Raw genomic sequence first — 9832 nt, 5'->3', positions numbered from 1 at the left:
TTAAGCTATTTAAAAGCGACGGAAAGCGAGGAAAAGAGGGAAAATTCAAACTAACTAAAAACGAACAATTGCTTTACTCCGAATTGCCGCTATTTTAAAGTGAAAGTAAAATGGGCACACCGCTTTTACAAGCTATTTAAAAGCGAAGGAAAGCGAGGAAAAGAGGGAATGCCCCGCCCCCGCGGTGATACCGGTATTACCGGTGTTGTCACACGCCGATTAACCGGTGGGAAAATTTCCTCACCGACACAACCCTAGTGGTGCAATGTTTTTATTCACACGAATGATGCAAAAACATCCCACGAGTAATCTAGAGTGAGTAACATGATGTGAATATTCACTTTGCTTTTGGCGTGCATACACCATTAGACACAAAATACTTCTAAATGTGTGACAAAATGAACTAAGTGGAAGGGGCTGCATGCTTGAGCTGGAAGATGCAGTTTGATTTGTTGTTTTTTTTATGCACTGAACTTTCAGAATAAAACCTTTAAGAAGAGGAAAAACTGATTAAATGAAGCAAACACTTCAAAACGTTATTATAGTTATCGTTCTTGGTGAGAACTGGCCTTTAGTGAAAGGATACTATAAAAAAAACTTTAAATAATCTTACATAAAAATAACCATATCTGGCTAGAGCTATAATCCCAATTGATTTTCTTTTCATTCGTTCATTCATCTTGTTCATAGCCTTGTTCATTTTTATTATATGTGCCTTAAAAAGAAATATGGGACAGCTGAAATTATTTTCTGAACCGGAACACTCTTTTAAACCGGGCTGTGACCCACTCTCTCGATCTCTTCGCACTCTGTTTGCATTCACCCAAACTCTGCAACACAGATACATCTGAGCCCTAGTTGGTTATTTTTTCCTGCCACTGCACTGTGACTGTAAACGGTGCAGTACAGAACAATAAAGGCGGTAAAAAATTAATGATAGAACAATGAGCACAATAGCTGTGCTGGAACCTACTGGCATTAAGGCCAGAGAGCCACTGACAGATCACCTCTTGAGGGTAAACAGAACCAGGACACATTGTTTCACTCCTCCCCCCTTACCTGAAACAACCACCAGGGAAACAAAATACTGTCCAAAAAATCCAGAGCATCACATGCGCCTCTCTCTTGTGGGGAAGGTTGAGCAGAGAGGCTGGCTCGGGCCTCTGCAATCAATTCTACTAACAGGCAGGGACTCTGACAAGGCCCAACGCCATCTGTCTGAACAGAGCCGTGCCCCGCGTTGTCACGCCACGCTGGCACCCAGGCAACAGCCCAAGCTGGCACCCACAAGACAAACAAGCCCCCTCAGACTAACACTCTGTTCTTCAGTCTGTACCTCTCTCTTCCTCTCTTTCAACACGCATTGTCACATACAGAACAAACAAAGACACGTCATCTTTGGTTCGCCCAACAAACTAGTGAATGATCACATACAAACACAAATACAAATAATACTGACTGCCAAAGCGGCACGAGATCTGAACACAACGTGTGATTGAGCAAGCTCGGGATACAATGAAAATGGTTTCATTAAAACCCAGAGCTTGAAACTAAGTGAGAAGCTGTCAACAGAGTTCAAAGGAAGTGCTACAAAAATTATTATTTTTAAAAAAATTTTTTTTAATAAAACAAAGATTAATGTAGTACATTTTACAGAAAAATACTATTTAAGTCTTCATACTGCACGCTTACTTCAATGTGTTTCTTGCTGTTGTAATTATTTCTGAGTGAAAATTTTCAAAGTAAATCCAACACCCAAGTTTTGTCAGGGTACTTCTCCACACCTGACTCTTAAGAATGTTACACCACACGTCTGGATATATACCAGTTATAACGTTCTTCTCCACCATGTATGCATTGTACAAACAAACAAAGATATGTCATCTTTGGTTCAGCAAACAAATGAGTGAATAATCAAACACAAATCACTCACAAAAAGACCAACAGCCAAAGTAGAGCGAGATTTGAACAAGACCCAATGAAAAATTATTTCATTAGAATCCAGAGTTTGAAACTAAAAGAGAAGCTGTCAGTATAGTTTAAAAGACATGCTACAAAAACATAAAAAAGTTGTACATAAAACAAATATTATTGTAATACATTTTACAAGAAAATACCATTCCAGTCTTTCCAAAATTCTAAAAATCCTAAAAATGTGTTACTTAATGTTTCTTTGAAACTATTTGCAAAAAATTTACTAGCAATTTCTGAGTGAAAATCCTTCAAAGTAAATCCTACACCAAAGTTTTCTCAGTGTACTCTCAAGTGACTCTTTAAAATGTTAAAAGTACACTTGTTTACAACGCACGTCTGGATATATGCCAGTTATGAAGTTCTTCTCCATCGCCATGCACGTACACACTGTACGTGAACATTAGTACGCCTAAAAACTAGTAAACGATCACACGCAAACACAAATCACTCACAAACAAGACCAACCACTAAAGCAGCATGAGATCTGAATGTGACGTGTGACTGAACAAGCTCGGGACAAAATGAAAAGCGATTTCATTAAAACCCAGAGCTTGAAACTAAGAGAGAAGCTGTCAGCAGAGTTCAAAAGACATGCTACATTATTAGGACTTCATAAGGCACCCGAAACATCACAGTAACGAAGAAGAAAGAAGGAAAGAAAAAAAAAATCACACGGCATTGCTAAAGTTCCTCATCATTATGCAAATGCCATTTTATTCCATTTTATCTCTGTCTCTTTTTCCACTCTGGCCATATGTGCTGTGGCTCATGTTGGGGCTTCAAAAGGAGGCTCAGCCAGGCCACATGCAAATACCCCCATCTGTGGATCAAACAGCCCAAGCTGATCACCACACACAGGACACGCTGCGGGCGCCGAGATGTGGTCAAACGTCACCGCTGACCTGTGTAAAACTCCCAGTGAGCTCTCAGAGAGGAAACCTGTGCACTTGCCTCTCCCTGTGGGACGAGCAAGTGCCTGTCTTAAAGACTACAAAAGCAATCTAACACGAGTAGGACCCAATATCGGTGCCTTAGAGACCAAGCGTTTCGACAATCGTGTTTAATGAGCCTTTAAAAGCGTTTCTGAGAGTCAAATTATTCCAGACGCATGCAAGACTGGATTGTCGTTACGAAAACTGCGATGTTCGATACAAAAAAACATGCTTGATAGTTCCTTCATAAATCAAAATTAGCAGCCCTAATCAGAGTCAAACAACCACTTATCAGGAAGGAATGATTCATCAGCGTCAATCCCTCCTCTTTTTCCTTCTCTCTCGAGCGGAGGAAGCCGCAATAAAGAGAAAATCAGCATTTGCGAGCATGTCATTGTTCGTTGACTATCACTCAGATTGCCTACATAAGTGAGTTCTGTACACCTGGCTCGTCCAATCAAACAAGTCCAATTAAGAGAGAAGATTAAAACTCCAAAGCTGTTATGGCAGACGTTCTCACCGCTAGCGCTGCCTGTCTTGAAAAATCATAATCAAAACTGGGTGCGCCCGTATGCATTAGTACAGAAACCTCTATTTTGGGTGGCCTCTGTGTTGCCGTAATTTTAATACAAAACAGCATCTAGAGTGAAGCGCATGCTGTTGTATTACACTGAAATTGTGTTGTCGCCACTGTAGCGATGTTTCTATATACAGGCAGGTTCATTTGTAATGCATTTACTATAACTAAAGCAGATGGGGCCACATACGAACACACTAACCACTCAAAACAATCACTGATGAGATAGATCTGCAAGAGAAATAAGTGGCCAGTCATATACTGTACACTTTTGAATTCAAGTTCATTTTTCATCATAATGCTAATATGATACTAATAAGCATTAGCCAGCATTTAAACTAATGATGCTCATCAATTCTAATAATGTCCACGATGATGACAGATTTATTAAAAGATTGCTTTCAATATAGCTAAAAAGATTGACAATCATTCAGTCCATGGGAAACGATGACTTTTTCCCTGTTTATTAACTATGGAGTCTAAAATGATTTCTAATTAACATTAATCTAATTATTATACAGTAACTGTATCATTTATCTGCTTACATATGGTGATATAGCGATGTGAATTACTCATCACTGCATAAATATGTATGGCTGCTTGGGCAAATGTTCATTTAACAAAATCAACCACAAAGTTGGTTTATGGGAAGTCTTTAGCCAAGCTCTGAACCACAACACAGGGAAAAAAGAAAAAAAAAAGAAAGAAAAAAAGAACAAAACATGGAAGCATTTTTTAGCATCCAATTCACTGACAAAAGGAATTATGCAAATATAAAATGGCTAAACAATTTTTACACGGCATTTCCTTATTTTGCGGGTCGATTGCTTGGTTGTGGAGGATTCAGCGGACTACTGTGGTCTGGCATGTTTTACTGGAACCATTATGAAGATTATTGGAATATGTTTTGCTTTCTACTTCAAAATGTCATGCTTAATTCAATGTGTTACCTGCAATTTCTTTGTGAAATTTACAAGTAATTTCCGAGTGAAAACTGTTTCAAAATAAATCCTACATCAAGTTCTTCTCAGTGTACTTCACTTCAAGTGTTGAAAGTGCACTTCTGCATATATGCCGGTTATAACACTCTTCTCCATAATTTGATGTACGAACTGTTTCAGTGATCAATTGTAAATATATGCAAACATCTCTTTTAAATGATATTGCCATTACATCTGCCTTCCACAAACAGTAATAGAGCAATGTTAATTGCGACAGGCATGTAGTTTTATAAATAAGGCATACTCTATGGTAACACTTTATTTTACAGTGTCACTGAGCTGTTTTTGTTGTCTTTTGGGTTTCGTGATAATGGAGATGGAATGTAAATGCACAATTTATGCGATTGAAAGACCATGGAAAAGTTTAGTAAGTACATGTTCTTGTTCTTAAATGTATAAGTACACTGTAACACGGATACCTTAAAATCTGTAATGAGCCTCATTTACACAGAAAGGAGGTGTGTTTGCATTGAAAACAGTCAATTACTTCATTTAAATACAACACAGAGCTATTTAAATGCATTTAGCACCTAGTTAAACTGGATTGCAAGTGGTTAATGCAGGTTTTTGCTCTTAAATATTGTGCTCAAAAGTGCTTCTTACATTCACCCCACAGTACTTAAACATACACAGGAAGACCAGGGAAACATTGTACAGAACAAAAACCAAGAGCAAACCAAAAACCAGAGCTAATGTTAAGGCCAAAATGAGAACTGTAGAAATCAATAGCAACAGATCATGTTACATGAAAATCAAATTGTGTATCACAGATCTCAGGAAGCCCGTCTGAGCCTTTTCTCTAAGGAGAAAAGCCTTGAGCAAGAGAGAAAAAGAGAAAGACAGATTGAAAGAGAAGAGAGACAAAAACGAGACCGACAACAAGGGGAAGACAGAGCAATAGAGAGAGATAGAGAGACAGAAAGGGATACAAAGACTCTGAGAGGCAGGTAGACAGACAGAAAAAGGGAGGGGAGAGGGAAACATTTTCCTTCCACTAAATCACTGAATCCCAGAATTTAAGACCACCGCCCCTTCTCTCCCCCACCATATACCACCAAATTACATCATACTTCAATCTGATCCAGGATCAAAGGGGAATCGCACGGGTGCCATGGAAACACACTTCAAAGACTTCCTCTTCCAGCATCCAGTGTAAACCTCTGCAACTGACTGGTGTTCGTGCAGAGGAGACGCCGGGGTTTTGTTGACTTCTTAAGAATAAGAATATGTCAAATTTGATATTTACTGATGGAACGATATAACACTGCTGCAAACAGCAAAATGAGAGATGTCAAAGTGTACATTTTTACAATTACATTGATGTTAGAGACAAATGTGTTTTCTGCAGCACAAAATAAGACTTAATTAGAATGGGCATCACAGTTAGACTTCACAGAAATGCTGGTTGTGATGTCACAAAACGGCACAGACATTTCTCATAAATATTAATTAGGTTATGCACACACAATTTTACATGATCTTGTACATGTTTAATATGATCTACTAATCATTTCTGGGATCTTGCAGGTCAGCAATTGAACAATAAGTGTGTCTTCATGGTCATTATTACAATATTACATTATTATAATAACATTATTACTCTGAATGCAAGAGGTTCCAGGTTCTAATCCTGGTTTATATAATTAATAAACCAACTGTACATTGGTGGATGCATATTTGGACTGGGGTGACATTTGTTTACAATTTGTTTTGTGAATTCACTAGAACGGATAGCAAGCTTCTGAAAAGCAATAGATTAGAGTCCAAGTCTGAGAGGTGCGAGCTGGAGAGAAAATGCCACTGTTGCTTTCCACAACTGATAACAACCGCAACAAACATACAGAGGTAAAAATAACAAATTCCAGCACCGTATAGCGGTCCATTACAACACACACTAACCAAACAAATCCATGCTGAAAAAACTTTCAAAAAGTTGTGGAGACAAAAATTGGGCATTGCTAGAAAAGTGGAAAACACAAAACAAAATGCAAACAGCATATATTAAACCTTTTTTTGGATACTGCATTAAAGGAATGTTATGGTTTAAATAGTTAAGCTCTATCACCAGCATGTATGCAGTTAATAGTTCATAAAAACAATTAAATACAATTAACTATTAACTGAAATTAAATATTTAAAAAAAAAAAAAATTTTTTTAGACACATTTTCATTTAAAGTTCAGGCACTAAAATAAAATGTAATAAAAACTATACAGACAAAAATGTATAATAGTAGTATATCAATGATACTAAAATAACACTGTTTTTTTGCTGAATAATGTTGTTGAATAATTTCCTATTTGCAATGGGACATAATTTAAACATTTTAATTGTTTTTATTAATAATAACATTTTAAATATGATGTTATTATGTTGTTATTATCATTTAATGTACTACTACATACATACTGGCCACTCCACTCTTGGAAAAAAATAACATATCTGTTGACCAATGTCAAACTGTGTGATCGACAGTTTGTGGCTGTTGTGGTGAATGCAATGCACTGTATATGCATAGTATAAATCACTAGACTCTGCTCTGTGCTGCGCAACTCCGTCAAGATGACACCAATCAATCATTAGTCGATTGACAAACGAGCGGTGTAGTGACAGGCTGAAACATTAGCGGAGTTCTTGGTACGTCAGTTTGCGGTCTTATGGATGGATTAGAGGTATCATGTATATTGCGCTCTGTATTGATAGCAGCTAACAATGGTTGTTGTGTCAAATATCCCATGAAGGGCATATGAAATATTACATCTGCCATTTGCTCAGCCTGAGAGATGGACGATATTCGACACGTTGTCCCGGGCTGCAGAAATGATTGGTTTAGAGTTGCAGTCGCTCACTGAATCAGTCACAGGCTGCAGGTGTTCACTGTATATCTAAAATAGGCAAGAGAACAATGCGTTGTGTTCCAGAACTGTCAATGAGAACTGGGAATCAAGAGGGCCGGTAACAAAGGTCAGAGCAAATCATAAAACACAATCGTTTCGTGCACGAAGGGGCCAACGTCGACAAAAGAAAAAAGGAGACTTTTCATAACCAAAGGCCAAACTGCTTCGGGATCCACGGTGTTATTTCTGCTGTGGGCCACAGACGCACAGGAATGTGTGTGTGAAGTTCACATATTGCTTTTCATCCAGCTTAAACGGAGTGACACCCCCCCTCACACCTGTCAATCATCGCAATGGCAGTGAACAAAACCCTCCACCGGCCCCTGCTTGTCACTCTGTCACTCAAATCCCACCGCAAAAATAAATAGGGAGCAGGAAGCAGCACCGTATGGTAGATGGCTAGAGGGGGTGGGGGAGTGGGAACAACTGCCTTTTAAAAATAATTTTCTCCTCCATTTCTCAATGAGGGATTTCTTTATAATCTCCCTGAGGTGAGAATCATATTTTAATTAGGTCTACCTCTGGTTAACAGTTCCCCTCCCTGCCTGATCAATGTACGTGCCCACCCGGCGGTGCTAGCAGGGCTGTCAGACTCACTCACTTTCAGATCAAACTGGATCAAATCAAAGATGCCAACAATCCTCAGTCTTCTCACTCTCATGACACCCCCCAAAAAACAAAAAGCCAGCTTGTGCCATGCTAGTCTTTAAAGGAGAAGTTCACCAAAACATGAACATTTTGCAATTTTTATACACCCTTGTGTTGTTGTTTTTTTCCTTAGAGAATACCAAAATAATATTTGTAGACATCAACAGGACAAAAAAAAAAAAGAACACTACAAAAGTTAAAACCACCAAAGTTTAAGGAATTATTCTGTGATCAGGGGTGCAAAATTGTCACTTTTTGATAAAAAAAAAAACATAGGTAATTTGTGTGGATCTGATGAGTGCTTAAAGTGTAGCACTGTGTTTATTTACACGCAAACAGATTACGTCATTACAAGCGAGCAGTCTGTGTTTTCAGTGTCTCAGAGCAGCTTGGTTAGCAGTAAATGCTTCTCCACAGGACTCCATCTTTGCAAGTGCTGTGAGTTTGGGTCGCTTATAATCTGCATTTTAAAACGTAATAAGTGCCAACCATCTTCCCAAGTTTGTAATGAGAATTGTTTATAAAAACTGCTGTCAACAAAAAAGAAGCTTTGTGGTCTCCCTGTGGTTTTCTGCCAAAAAATAGAAAATTTGAAAGCAAAGAAATTGAAACAGCGATGAAAATTAGTATTGTAAATTTACAGTTAAATAAAAAATATTGTTTAAATAAAATTGGAATAATTTATTATTTTAATAATAATACTAAGAAGAAGAAGAATATTAAATACCAATTTTTGTAATTTTACAGTAAAATTTTATTATTGTGTTAATATATTACTTTATTGTCTTATTTAAATTTTATAATATAATTGAATTAAATATTTTAGTAATAATAAGAAATAAATAACTATTATTATTATTATTATTATTATTATTAAATACTATTTTTGCTATATTTCAGTATGAAAGTATTATTGTGATTGTTAATATACTGCTTTATTAGCTTTTTAAAATAATTTTTACAATTTATAATTTTTATAATTTAATAAAAATATTTGAGTACAAAAAATACTAAATACAGTAAAGTACAATAAAATATTATGAATAATATATTTTTGTTGTTATTATTGTATAGAAAAGACTATAGAATACCCAAGACATGTCACTCGTTTAGTTTATAGTATATTGTATATTCGTATAGCAACGCTCAATATGGCCGCTCAATCGCAGGAAGCCCTGCCTTCTGAATGAAGGAGCCAATCGGTGAAGTCAGCGCATCACTGCAGCTGCCGTTAGAAGTCGCGATTGCTATAGAAACAGTCAGCGTTTTGAGACATGCACTCAAAACTGTGCATGCGCACTGGCTGATCTAGCCTGAATAATAAGCTTTTTATAACGCTATTTGAGCAAAATAAACAACATTTATGACACAGTTGATATCAGATTTCTTTGGTGATTTCAAATATGAAATTTAATAGTAAGCTTAGTGACCAGTTTTGTAGAATTTGATGTTTCCCCATTCAAAGAGATAGGAGTTGCACTTGCATGCCCGAGAGGCGTTTCAAAGATGGCCGCCGAGTGACATGACTTGTCTTAAAGGGACTTTGTGTATAGTTATAATATGGGTTCTATGAAATACAACAGTGTGAATATTGCTGGTCAGACTTAAATTTCTGTTCATCATACAGAAGGTTGACAGTGTTGAGATATTTTAATTTTTGCTGTATTCCATGACAAAGATAAGAGAGTTAAAATAATATTATTACTCCCTCTATTCATGGCTTCCTGAAGATACTGGCCAAAGACCATCATGCAAAATCATGCATAACACATCAGACTAAGGTGAGACACACAAGGCAATGTAC

General features: G+C 37.1%; 1 protein-coding gene across 2 annotated transcripts in view; it reads right to left on the bottom strand.

The window, feature by feature from the left end:
• pcdh1a (protocadherin 1a) overlaps window positions 1–9832 on the bottom strand; it is an 87384-nt gene that overhangs the window by 15311 nt on the left and 62241 nt on the right. The window lies entirely within an intron of this gene.

Source organism: Sinocyclocheilus rhinocerous, unplaced genomic scaffold (genome assembly GCF_001515625.1).
Source record: "Sinocyclocheilus rhinocerous isolate Xijiao unplaced genomic scaffold, SAMN03320098_v1.1 scaffold603, whole genome shotgun sequence".
Lineage (NCBI taxonomy): Eukaryota > Metazoa > Chordata > Actinopteri > Cypriniformes > Cyprinidae > Sinocyclocheilus > Sinocyclocheilus rhinocerous.
The sequence above is the reverse complement of the archived record's forward strand: the minus strand, read 5'-3'. Positions and strand labels throughout refer to the sequence as shown.